The sequence below is a fragment of the Colias philodice genome, chromosome 9, assembly GCF_061535455.1.
Source record: "Colias philodice isolate Cphi_HAF_F1 chromosome 9, ilColPhil1 Martin Lab GWU primary, whole genome shotgun sequence".
In the NCBI taxonomy this organism is placed as follows: domain Eukaryota; kingdom Metazoa; phylum Arthropoda; class Insecta; order Lepidoptera; family Pieridae; genus Colias; species Colias philodice.
This window is the reverse complement of record NC_143094.1, coordinates 10,153,678-10,167,438: the sequence shown is the minus strand read 5'-3', so window position 1 is coordinate 10,167,438 and position 13,761 is coordinate 10,153,678. Positions and strand designations below refer to the sequence as shown.

Below are 13,761 nucleotides of genomic sequence, written 5' to 3'. Positions count from 1 at the left end.
AAGCCGAGTTGCTCTAGAAATTTAATGAATGAAAGATGAGAATCGGCACAGCTGAATAAAAGTTCCGGGATGTGTGTAATAATGAAAATTAACGTCTATGTTATAAAATGTTTGCACAATATTGTATTGTTGTTGAAAAGTATACCATGGCAAAACAAGGACTTTTTATTCTTTTGACATGTCGTTTGGTGAGTCAGAGCGATCATGTGTTGGCATCGATCGAGCACAAAATAAAACTGCTCATGCGTTATGCCAGTCGATTATTAATCAGTTTAGTTCAAATTTAGCACGGATGAGCTATCTTTATGCTACAAATCACGCATGTACAACTCTTTTGTATGCAAAAGATCGGATTGAATCGGACGCAGGTGCTCCATAGGCAAGGCGACTTTGAATTTGAATTCACACTTGTTTAAATACTTCTTAAGGTGATGAATTAATTTTTCTAACATTTACGGCCCTTTTTAAACCTTCGTAATTTTTATATTATTAAAGTTGTCGTGATGAAAATTCTTGACAAGAAAGTTCAATAGTAACACAATACGTCTACCGTTTTAGAAACATGATTCCATGATATTTTCTCGATAGAAAAAAAATACAAAGTTCTCATTGTTATTTTTTTTTAATCTCTGGCATCTTCAAAATAACAAACGTAAAGTTACGACTTTTTGGATATTAACTATAAAATATACAACCTATACGTCTACCGTTTTAGAATTTTGAAATATGCGATTGTTTTGAAATAAACAAGAAATACTTGAAATTAGCGCCTGACCAGCCAATATAGCGAGAGCCGCCCTGTACCTTCCTACCCCGATCGCTGCACGAGTCATTCCCGCTACGGCCGTCACACGGGGAACTTGTGTCGCTCGCGCAATCGTAACAAAGGGTGACAACACGATAAGACAAAATGAGACAAATGGGGACAATAAAGAAAATAAGAAGAAGAAACATAAAGGTTGGAGGAAAAAGAATGCTTACAATTGGAACAAATTAATGAAGTAAGTTGGTTTTATTTTAAATTTGATGATAATTGTATTATAGACGATGTTTGATATGTACCCCTGTTTTAAGTACATAACGAATGTGTAAGATTTTTTCATTTATAGCATAAATAATCTTTTCAGAAATCCGGAATCCAGAAGGAAAATAAACCCACTGATTGTTCACAATGTGAACCCACTCCTTCGTAAGTACCTTTATTCAGTCAAAAATGTATGTTATCAACGCTCTACTGGTTTTATCGCATGATTCCATTTTTAGCAAAAGTGCAAAGAAATAAAAAATCATGGTGAACTTAGTGGAAGTATGGTGGACGTAATATGGAATTATGGAACAGGAGCTCGTTGGAGTAGTATTATATTTTAAAAAAATACGAAAAAACAAGAATTTCTTAGTAGGTGGTAGATAAGTATGTTGTATAAAGAATTTGATGTTGATATTTATTTCATTTATACTTACTACACCTGTGCGGGAAATTGCTTAGTACTAAAACAGGTTTATATTCATATTTACATAGTAATGTGAGTTTTCATTTCGAAAAATTTTGTGTAAGTATATTAAATTGAGTTCCTGGATGATCTGGAAACACAATTGGGCCCGGAGGATGGCGCTGCAGTCACTCCTCCTAATCACATGAACCGATTTGGATGAATATTTGTGTGCACATTTCATTGTTGTGGGATGATTGGTTGATTCGTTTTCACATAAGCTAATATTATGTATTTTTGTTGTTAGAAAGTAAACTTAATTTAATGTTTATAATACATTATTATTGGTATAAATAAGCCAGTGTTCGTCTCACATTGCTGTACCTGCCTACCTATCCTACCAGGGCCTAACTTTGTTCTGGCTATTTTATTTTGATTATTTGTAATGAATAATTACAATTATAATAGAGTGCAAAAAATAAATACATGCAGCGTCAATATATTTTGTGTTTTTTTTAAACATTTTTTTTATTTAAAAAAATATCCGACCGCGGCTTTGCCCGCGTGGAATTAGGTTATATCGTGAATCCTGTTTTACCCCACAGAAGTGTTCAGTTCGGATAAAAAGTATCCTATGTGTAAATCCAGGCAATTAGCTATATTTTATCAAAATTGGTAATGTAGTCTTGACGTGATTAAGTAACAATTAACAAAAAAATATACAAATTAACATCCAAAGTTTCGCATCAGTTTTACTGTATTAGCGATATCTTCCACTCTTGACTTTGACTGAGAAGAATTAGGGTTTATAACTTCTTTCAGAAATAGTACCTTTCATTTCTGGGCATGATGTAATATCTACGTCAGCATCAAATTCTATCTAAATCAATTCAGTAGTCCGCGTAATTAGGTACCATTTCATTTTTTCAGAGTAACAATATTTTTTGTTATTTTAAAGATTATTTATAACCTGTATTATTTTGTAATAAAGTAAACATTACGAAATAATAATAATTAATAATTATTAATAATGTCTAAGTAGTTGTTAAAAAGAAGATAATTTTGTGTTTATAAGCAAGAAAATAAAACCAATAAATCAACAATTAAATATATGTATAACAATATTATAACTGTATGACGACTCCATACATGTTTGTCCCGAGTCGGCCAGCGGCAGCGCGGCGAGTATGCAAGAATGACTTCGCGCACACTCGCGTTCGCGATAGCGAGCTATTAGACTCCGCCCGCCAAGCAGTGGATTTTTTTTTGTGTATCGTCTTAATAGTAAAAGTAGAAAATTTGTATCTACACAACTTAAACTGTGGGGAAAGTAGAACGTTATCGCAATTCACGTATCAGCATAATCTGACGGCTTGCAAAATTAATCTCTATATCAACAGAGTCAAGTATGGTATGTGAATGCACACACGCGCTCTGTCCCCTTTTCATAAAATGCAATATTGTATTATCAGCCAAGTGTGATATATCGAGGTATTATCAGATATACACTTATCGAGTGAAAATTTAAGCGTATAATAAATAAATCATCAATTCTAAATAATTTTTAATACACCTTATACCTACATAGAAATATTACAAGCAGTGAAATCATATTATATTAGATTAACCGAAATTTTGCATACGTATCATTCTAGTACATTAAATCATTCCGCAAAGGCTATCTGTTTCCTGTATAATTTATAGTTGAAATTATCTGACAACACCAGTCTCACGTCATCCACACTTGCTTTATTTCTGTTCCAAAATTACCATATAAGACACAGCTGCATATAAATTGTCGTTATGCAGACAGATTCAGAGCATACAAATTTAGATTGTGGCAGTGGTCAATAAAATTTTACATTACATTACTTTTTCTGCCTTTGTTTCGATTTTGTTACTATTTTGTTAATCAGACAAACAACAAAGCTAGTTATAATTCTGTTATATTTAAGAGACAGTCGTGACAACTGACAGGGAATCTAAGAAATAACAGTTTTATTAGTTACGATCGCAGATAATGGATTGCTGGCATAATATTGTAAACGCGAACTGCAAATAAATGTCGTTTTATGGTTAAGTGCAATATAATTTTAAAGCGAGCAATAAAGTAAGAGAAATCGCTTGTCGGTGTTCAATTAAAACTTATCGTTTTCTAAAGTATCTCCGTTATGATTACTTGCAAAGTATAAAGTAAAATCGGAAAGAGACCTCTATAACGGTATGAAAAATTAATTTTGTAGACTGCAGACTGACTGAAGTACGCGCTTTTACAGGGAGCATAAAAATGTGCCAGCTGAAAATGTAGCAAATATTACGCGGTTTTTATAGTGGAAGAGCAGTGTAAAAGCAACAATTCAACAGCGGGCCTTAAATAAGCCCAATTAAAGTATAATTTATGTGTCAGCTAATAAACGTTATATTAGATGAGACAGAACGGTCGATGGTGGCGCAAGCTCTTCTACAGCATCAAAGTTATACAATGTTGAATCAAAATCGATCATAACGTTAAAAATGAACACGGAAATTGCATCAGGGATCGTGATGACGCATTCGCTAGCCGACACTGCAGCGTAGTTTAATTTTCACGGGCTCTCCGCCGGGGACCAATCAATTGCAAATAACAATTTCCGAATAACACACAGCCGGCTTATCGTTGAAAGGTTAACGCCACGAACGTTCGATTCAATTTGTCGTCGCTTATTCATTGATTCTATTCCACTAGTTGTTAATTATGGATTGCCAGTTTTTGAAGTGATGGAGACAAAAGTGTATGTACAAAACATTTTAAAAATCTTTCAAGTGAAAGTAGGTATAATATTTTCGTGAATTTTATATCATAACACATGTTTTCCTTAGTAACACAATCATCTTGTATGAACATTTGTCGCAATTTGTGATATTGTAAACTTGTTATTTGCTCAGGCCATACAATAAAAAAATTATAGTGTGGTAATCAACAAATTTAGAAGTTCTTAATTAACTATTAAGTAAATTATTATTTTTAGTAGCTATCCTTTCCTATATAACATATCTTCTAAATAAAAATCCATTTAATTAATTCTGTATGAAAATGTTTATTTTGCAATTTTAATTATGAAATAGAGATCAAAACATCCGAAATAGTTAATTGGCTCAATGCAATATACGGGCCCTCTCAATATCGAATCAATGACCTTTTATCAAGCCAGCTTCCTCGTGAGACTAAGTTGCAATCTCAAAACTGACTGAAGACTCGGTTAATGACCTCCTACGGTTAAAAATACACGGCTCCCTCCCACGCTTGGTCAAGGGTATATATGAAAATGTATATAAATACTTTATCAATTTGTTTTATGTAATTAACAACGCGGATTGGAAATCTTAGGAAAAGCAATTGGCTATTGACTTATTGAGCAATATTTATCACAGTTACTAAGAAATTTTTAATTACATATCTATAACACTGCATTACATGCAATATTTGCGACATATTCTCGGAACTTGCCCAATTTCTGATTAACGTCCACTGATAAGGGTTCGATATTACGTTTTTTTACTTGTATATCGACCTTGCATTTATAATCTAATCAGCGAATAAAGCGCTCTTCTACTAGGAACCTTTATTAAACATAGTTTTATCGAAACGCAAGCAGATGGCGAGTTATCGGATCGTGAATCTTCCCGTAGAATCATCACGACGTAAATCGTGAGGGAAAGAGCAACGAGACCTGATAAAGTGTACATACTATGTACCCTGAACGGGAAACGTTGTCGAAGATCAGAAACATGGCTTTTGTTTATAAGTAATTACTGCTATAAAATCTTAACAACACAATGCCTTTGCAACGGTGAACGCTACAAAAAAAGCCTCGTTGTCTTATCCTAATTAGAATCGCGTTTAATTAACGTCCATCTTTTTGCTGCTAAACTAATAAAATTTAGTTTTTTAACTGCCAAATCGTAAAGATTATTATTTTACCATCTTTGTAAAGAGTTTTCGTTCTAGAATTAATTTACCATTTAAGTTTAACACTTAAACGACGTTTGTACGATTTAAAACAAAGTATTATAGTCAACACATTAGAGGTCTAATAAAAGCGACTGTTGTAAATAAAAACTTGAGTGTCGCGCTTCAGCAAAAAGTCGGGCAAGTGGTAGGAAATATTCGGTAATGGTGCACGCTGAAAGTCGGTCATGACGATGGGCCGACGCTTTCTCGTTGGCTTGCGTCGGCGTCGACTGCGCCTCCTTTACATACAATCATGCATTACACAGCTTTCAGCCTACTATTTATAGGGCTGTCACTTACTTTTTCTTAGTATCGAAATTAGCTCACCGCAAGATAGCTGGGATGTATATTCTTGCAACATATTATAAGCAGATGACGACGAATTATAAGAAGACGATCAAAAGAATAATGTCATATTTATATGTAACTGTATTTGTAGTAAGCATAAATAACAGAAGTAAACACAAGTTTGGCTTGAAGAATGTAATTTTCATGAAACTATAGATTAAGAACAAAGATTCAACTCTATGATAGCATATTACCAGATAACAGTCATATCTGGAGATATAGCTCAGATGAACCAGAAGTGGCAACCCTAATCAATGTGCACAATGCCCCGTCCCACATCGCAATACTGTGAGTCACTGGCGGCGCCGGCATACGGGTCTGTTTACAATTGACGCGATTGATGACACTCGCAGAAGCCGGCTTTACCTCTTAAGAGATTTCGCACATTTGCGCTAAGCGAAACCGGCGATCAATTGTAATTTTGGCGCACTTATTGGTGCTATATGAATGGAGTGCTAACGTGCATTTTCTCACCGGTTACAATGATGAATAGTTTCTATACTACCCAAATGTTTTTTCTTTAACACTCACTGGGAGGATGTAATCATAGACTAGATATGTTTTCAAGATAATGATTATAGTAAAAACTTCACCTTAATTGTCTATCATCTCTTCATTGAAGGGCTTTGAGCTTTTTGTACACAAATCTTAAATAATCATGCTCATACATCTGTTTTACGTTGTTCCACGCTCCACTGAAACAGTACTTCAGGTACGAAATGTAGTGAAGCGAATCGCCTTATAAAGGAAGAGACGGGCATACATAATTTAAATGATGTACATAGAGTAAGATGAAGTATTTTATCGTGTGTTGAGTAACGATACCAACGATACTGGTTGAGAAACTCCGCGAACAAAACGCTTTTACCCAACCGATGATTCAATGGCTTGTGACTAACCCGTACCTACTTGGATTAACTTTTTAGCATGACCCTAATCTATAAATAAAATTCAGTCGTTATCATGAACATGAGAATGATAAATAAAACTAAATTATTATCAGCATTAAATTCTTAATTTAGAGCTGAGGTCACGCCATAATGTTTATGAAATGACTAATTTGTAATTGAATCAACGCCTGAAAAAGCGGTCAAGTTGCAATAAGTTAATTAATATTTATAATCCACAACAGTTTACGCGACACTTGTTAATTTATTAATATAGCATACATATGTATTAATATAGTTAGAACATGTATTGTTAGGTGTTGGACAGGAGCGTGAGATTTGACAGGGTATTTTCATAACATCCATGTCCAAATACATACATTAGCAGAAAGTTCACGATAGAAAGTAGAAACTGATATGTTTTGAAAACAATGGAGGTAGCTTTAGATATGTTGTTTTCGATAATAAATTGCCCCAAAATAAAAATAAGAATATGATTAAATGTACATTGTACACACGTGTTGCGTGTTGCTAAAATTGGAAATTGACGCCTGGTAGAGGCCAAGAGAAATCGATTACACTACAGTGAATAAAATATATTAATGCTATTTTTGTATTATGTACAAATAATTACTTACATTTATATTTTGGCTGCGAGCACAAGACGATTTGGTGACAATTCAAGAAGAGACTATATATTACAGGTACAGAGTGTTATAAGATACCAGTGTTTTTATTTCTTTACCGGCTGTTGGTGTTGCTAAAATTAAATGGCTTTTTACCCATAATATTTGCAAGCTTTCATGCATCGTATTGCATACTTTGGGTAGCAAATCTACATATTATAACATTCGTATTAAAATAATCAACTTCCCAGAACACGGCACAGCTACAGTTTTGACAGCAAACATACCGTATGAAATCTGAATGTGTCACATACATCCGTCAAATATGTCTATCGCTTTGCATGAAGATTAATTCTATAAACGTTTTAATGGTTCTTGAGTTGGATTTAATTGTAGAGCGGATTTAAACGGTTGAAATTCGCAATCACCCGGGATGTTAATATTCAGAATAGGCGCAAAGTGCGTGGGGTTTGCACGAACAAGTTTTTATCTTCCCACAAGACTGCATATCGCTAACCGGTAAACAAAAACGAGTTCAGTTCTGCAGAGCCTACCTATACATTCCACCACTATAGACGGCTAATTATAAACCCTTATCTATAGAACAAACAATCAAGGACAAAGAAAGTTCTATTTAATATAGCGACATAATATAACTTCACGATCACAATATAGAAAATGGTTTTCCAAGTGTTGCATGCTCGTAACAGTTTAATTGAACGATTGAAAGTTAAATAGAGACAGAAACGCGATTGTAAGCCAAGTCTTTAATGATTAGGTTTCAAAAGAAAATCTCGACATACTTTGCACAAGCAGATACAACACCGTGTTGTAAATGTACGATTTATTATATTGTTTTGTAGAAGATAAAACGGGGAAAAATAAAATAGCAGCGAAATCTCCAGCAGCGAAGTGCATTGGTAGTTAACAGACAGAATTATCGTATCGGTTGCAGTGTGGGGTGGTTATTTCTGAACGTTTTGCGAGAATTGTCGTAAGTATCTCAGTAAACCTAGTATTCATAGATTATGGAGCGGTCAATGCTCTCTACTTTAAAACTCTACTAGGTATGTGGTCACCATCAATGCCGAAAACATTAGATTACAACCAAAATAGATTATAAATCCATATACGAATATAACCAAAGTATCTACTGAAAGATGAATAAAATTGAGTTAATTAATGCTGGATTAAGGTATTGACAAGAATAGAACGGATTTATAATGACCTACTGCATCAAAGGAAGTTTATGAGTCAGACGTTTTAATTCTCTTGTGTTTGATGGCAATTTCAGATTCAAAAAAAAGTTTGAAATTTAACATGCATCAACGCTAAGTACTTAATAAAATATGCTATTCGTTAGGTTTTTTATCTATAAAAATAAAAATGCCATTGTTCTTATCGGGAACCTTAAATGTAGTAAGTTCAATAATCTTAACAAGTCCTTATAAATTGAAAACAAGTTCTTTGCAATTTTTATACAATCGCAAGAACCAAGTACGGTTACGAAACCAAAACGTAACTCTCACAAAAACCTTTAGCCAAAACCTGTACAACGGGTAATAATAAATCGTACGTCATCGCCATCTTCAGAAAAGGCATACACCAGCACTGGCCGCATGAAAAGAAATTCTGCGAAATCTTTTATAGCTCGCCATGTTTATTTTAAATAGATTGAATAAATTAAAACCATTACCGTTGCAAGGGTGGCAGTGCAAGCGAAGCGTGCTTTACTTCTTGCTTTGAATAATTATTATGTAATAAAAATGCCTATTCTAAGTATGTAAAACAATTTTCTTAACATAAATATTACTTTAAATTAAAAATTAAATTAATTTTTAAATTAGTTTAATATAATTAATAGTTTACAGTATATGACTATAAGTAACAACCCAAGTAAAATTTAATATTAACAAGTATTCATATAATAAGCAACCAGGCAAGATCTTATATATCTGTAATGCACGCAAGGGAGTATAATGATTTAATTACACATTACAGACAAGGAGTCTGCTAGAAAATATGCTAAAATGACGCGACCGCTGTCTCGCGTCGACGTCGCAGTCTCGACTTCCGACCTGTAAAGCGTGAGAACAAACCAGAACGGCATTACCAATTAAAGGAACAACTCGTAAGTTATTCGAGCTATTAATTGCTTAGCCAATTGCGGTCGCGTCTCTCTAAGTCTCTCTTTTACATTGATATACTAGAATCTAGACAAACGGAATATTCTAGAAATCCAGAATTATTCATGCACATATAGGTTCGCTAAAATGTTCTACAATAAGTAGAAAGGTGGGCGAAATGCAGTTGCTGAAAATGAATCAGCAAGGGTAATGCCTTGGGTCAGGAAGATGGCGATCGCGTAGGCAGACTTGTAATAGGAACCTGTTTGGGTCATGCAACTCATGCATTTCTATTTATAACCACGCCTTTCTGCATTCGGCCCAAATACAATCGACTACCTTTGCGAAGCATCGTATATGCATCTTTAGAAGGTATCGTATCAATGCTGGTATTTTAAGTTGTTAGAATACTAAATATAGCGAAGAAGAAAACCGAGGATTCTTTTAATAAACACATGACTGAGTAATTATTGCTATGAAACTAATCTTTATGTATCATATACAATGAATATGATTCATAAATAATTCTCTTTTGCAACTGTTATAAGATTAATGCTAGCGGAAGCAAGCAAGACAATTGAACAAATGGAATAGTATCATTGAGTAGGAGTAAGAAATTGATAGGTACCCGAAATTTTGTTCCGTTCTAATGAACAAAGACTAAAGGCCAGTGTTTAGTCACTCATTGTTTTATAGAGAAGCTTATTACATGATGAAATACTAATCAGCGTTGAAAGATTTGATTTACTTCATACTGTAATCAGAATAAAGTGTGTAGGTGGGTGAATTGGAAATATTATATTATCTACACACCTTAATTTAAACCAAAGAGTAGGTGTCGTAATTTGCAAAACTATTGATAGTAAAGTAGGTACAACAAAGCAGTAAATTGTCTCATGTAAGGATAAAAGAGAAACTTTTAAAGCATACGCAATTAGTTTCAAACAGGCTTTTACCGTAAACTGTGAAACGTGTTTTTATTTCCTGCAGTTTATCGGGTGGTATATTGAACTTATTTGTGTTAATTTCCAATTAGAAGTAGAGTATCGATCGCTTTCCTGGAGCACGCCTGGAATTTATTGACCTATGTCTACGTCGGTATTTAACTAATTCGATGTCCGCGATTGCCGCGTACCAACACGTCTATTATAGGCTCAGGCGTGTCTTCGTTTACCATACAAGTACTCCATTCCCGGAGCTGTTTTTAGAATGCAGCAGACATTCTCTATGCACACAACTACGCGTATAAAGATGATACGATCATCATTTTAACTACTATGTTTTTATATGGTTATTTATAACACGATAACTTATGTGCGCTATGAAAATATTTGCATAAAAGTTAGCCCTTGTTAAAGAGAGAGCAGAAATGATTAAATGGTGTACGTAATAAGTACCTTTTTTTTTTTTTTTTTTTTTTTTTTTTTTTTTTTATAGTGGGGAAATCTTCTTAGATACCCACGGCTCCCGGGGATGGAGCCGTGGTTATGTCGGATTCCTACCGACTAAAACCCCACTCTGTTCCATCGCGCTGCTTTGGACGGAACTGCGGGAACGGTTACGACTCTACCGCGTGTCCCGCCCAGCAGATGCCCGTTTCCAGGCCCACCACTAGAACCCTCCTCGCTGGTGGCTGCTGGAACGAAGGCTTACGCCACCAACGCGCAGACAATGGATTTTTCCCCGCTCCATCATCCGCGTTCCCCCGAACCCCCGACCCCATCACCGTCCGGCCGGAGGGTGCACGCCGGAAGGTCCTCCGATGTGTGAAATACACGTCGGGGGACCCTCCGGCGCACTTTTATAGAGATTACCTCGCAGCCCCCACCTCACCAGAGGTGGCGGCCCTCGGTCCGGCCCCACGGACCGGATTACGAGTTGGCAGACGGCCGTTTTACAGCGGCCGCCGCCCCACACCTCTCTGCAGGAGTCTCCGCGCGTCATCACTATGACGCGTCGGGATCCCGCCCTCCGCTGCACGGCGTGGCTTTCTAAACCAGCGAGCCCGCCGCGCCGCGACCTCTGGCCGCCATCCACCGCCGCATAAAAGCCGGCTCCTCTCTGGCCCACAAACAGGACCTCTGCCGTCGGGTCAGTCGAGGCTTTCCAACCCCAACTGCCGTTCAGCGCCACCTTTGCCTAGTGGACACGGGGTCCGCCAAGCCACGACCTCTGGCCGCCATCCCACGCCGCACACAGCGGCCGCTGGGCCACACCTAGCCCTGGCCGTCGGGCCGGTCGAATCTCCCCGACTCTAAACCAGCCGTTCAGCCCCTCGCTGGTCCAATTTCGCTTCACTCAGAGGGCCATAACTCTGAGCTACTGAGCCCCTCCGCCGCGACAAGGCCTGGACCGTTGGGGGGACGTAATAAGTACCTACGGAGAATTGTAATGGTATTGTAGACATGATTAAAAAAGATCTAACAATAATAGATCTTTTAGAATACCGTAATAGCATTTAAAACATCGTCTAGATCCTCTCACTTAAACCCGTGGCATTTAAAAGCAGATACACAATGAGCACAGCACGATCTTGATAGACGTTCCTGCCCTCTTAAAATGCATATTAATCCTGTGATATTTCAAAACAGCTCCATTTGTGAGATGCCATCGGATAGAATAAATACCATATTCATGAAGTTGTATCTTGACAAATAAAACGAAATGATACCTACGCTAATGTTACTCGTGTGTCCTTTTCAATCTTACTTTATGATCATGGAATGCTTTTGAAATCTGCAGGAATATTTATATTAAATATTATAAATCATAATACTTTGAAAGTGTATGCAATATAGTTAAAAATTTTAATTTAAAAGGGAAACGTATTTTTCCTGTTTGCATATTAGACATTGCATAACCAAATAGCGGTTAGCAAATTGTTTTGATAATTTATTTACCACTGAGCGAAAACAACAATGAAAAACTATCTAGAGTTTCCTAGCAATTAGCGTTTATTCATTTAGCTGATTGCGGGCTTTTTGTCTCGTTTCTTACACTACTGTCCGACCTCATTAGTTAACAGGTCGAAAAGGCGATTTCCTTTTCAGCCATAAACTCGTCTACCGCTGCGCCGAGACAACAATCACGAGACTGACCTTCAGTCGTTCTCGTTGCAAAAACTGTATTGTTATCAATAATAATGAATAGTGCGATAATTTCGTCCATGTAAAGTTTATCGTAAGAATCATGTATTGTACATTTTGCAGAATATGATATTTGTCGCGGGGCACGTGGCTCGTGTCTTCAGTGCTGGCTGGTAGCGTACCGTTCGCCGCCATAATTGCTGCCATTAAGATGAGTCACGCTCAGCGACGCGCCTGAGACCCGCCTGTTTTATCAATTACCATCACTCGGTACAATAATCTTATTCATTTCTGTTCTTTGTTTGTGTTTCTATTCAATACCTATAAATATTAATATTAGCAATGCGAAATTCCACTTCAAGTATCATTAGTGACCTTGAAACGTTAGTACCCATAGAAATTTACTTATAGCAGTGCAGAGAAAGCGTCGGTCGTTGTCATTTCCGCGCGAAGGCTTCTAGTAATAACTGAAGAGGTGTATGTCTGCATGACATCACCAAGAGTAATTAATGATCAGAAATATGCACTGCACGTCTAGCCTGGGGCAAACTGAGTCCACAGGAAATAGCCGCTTACATCATAGGTACGTATATCGCCTAGCGTCGAAGGATTAATTTCATACTTAAATCATGATAAGAAATAATATATATTCTTCAAATAATAAAACATAATATACAATTTTGTTTTAGCTATATGATATCGTGCTGATCAATATGGCCATAGGCATCAATAACTACCCATCTAGCATTATAATAAAGCAAGGCAGACTAGTTGATGTCATTGTATGTGTTTATCCACAATTCAAGTTAGTATTGCATAATAAATCACTGAAGTTAACGACCCCAGTAAAAGAGAACTAGCATTTATGCTTCCTGTTAATTACATTAAGAATGTATTATCAAATGATTAGATCTGAGTTGCGCTGGCTTTTCAATATCACAGTGTGCACATTGAAACATATAAATTACATCTAAATTCTGTTAGTAGCAAGTAATTACAATAATAACCAATGCTCTTCCTAATATCCTCGAAATGTTAGTCGGTCGTTATAACTTTGAAGTTCAAACACACTGCTTTTAATGAAGATATTACCATCAATCTTGTCAACCTATTTCCTCTTAACATAGCTCAAGTGTCGCACTAAATACAATTATCGAATTGAAGGAATAACACGCTACATGTTTCTCGTCTTTAACGTGAACTCTGAGTTATAAGTAGAATTAGAAGATGACGTTATTGAAAGCTGGGTGGTAAGACAAATGTCTAA

General features: G+C 36.1%; 1 protein-coding gene and 1 long non-coding RNA gene across 2 annotated transcripts in view; one reads left to right on the top strand and one right to left on the bottom strand.

Moving 5' to 3' along the window:
• The window catches only part of LOC149486088 (uncharacterized), an 81,870-nt gene that overhangs the window by 24,559 nt on the left and 43,550 nt on the right, over positions 1–13,761 (bottom strand). The gene's annotated exons all lie outside the window — the stretch shown is intronic.
• LOC149486089 (uncharacterized) lies at positions 428–1,919 on the top strand. Its single transcript, XR_016316093.1, has 3 exons — positions 428–1,001; positions 1,128–1,189; positions 1,264–1,919. It is a non-coding gene; the product is annotated as an uncharacterized LOC149486089 (long non-coding RNA).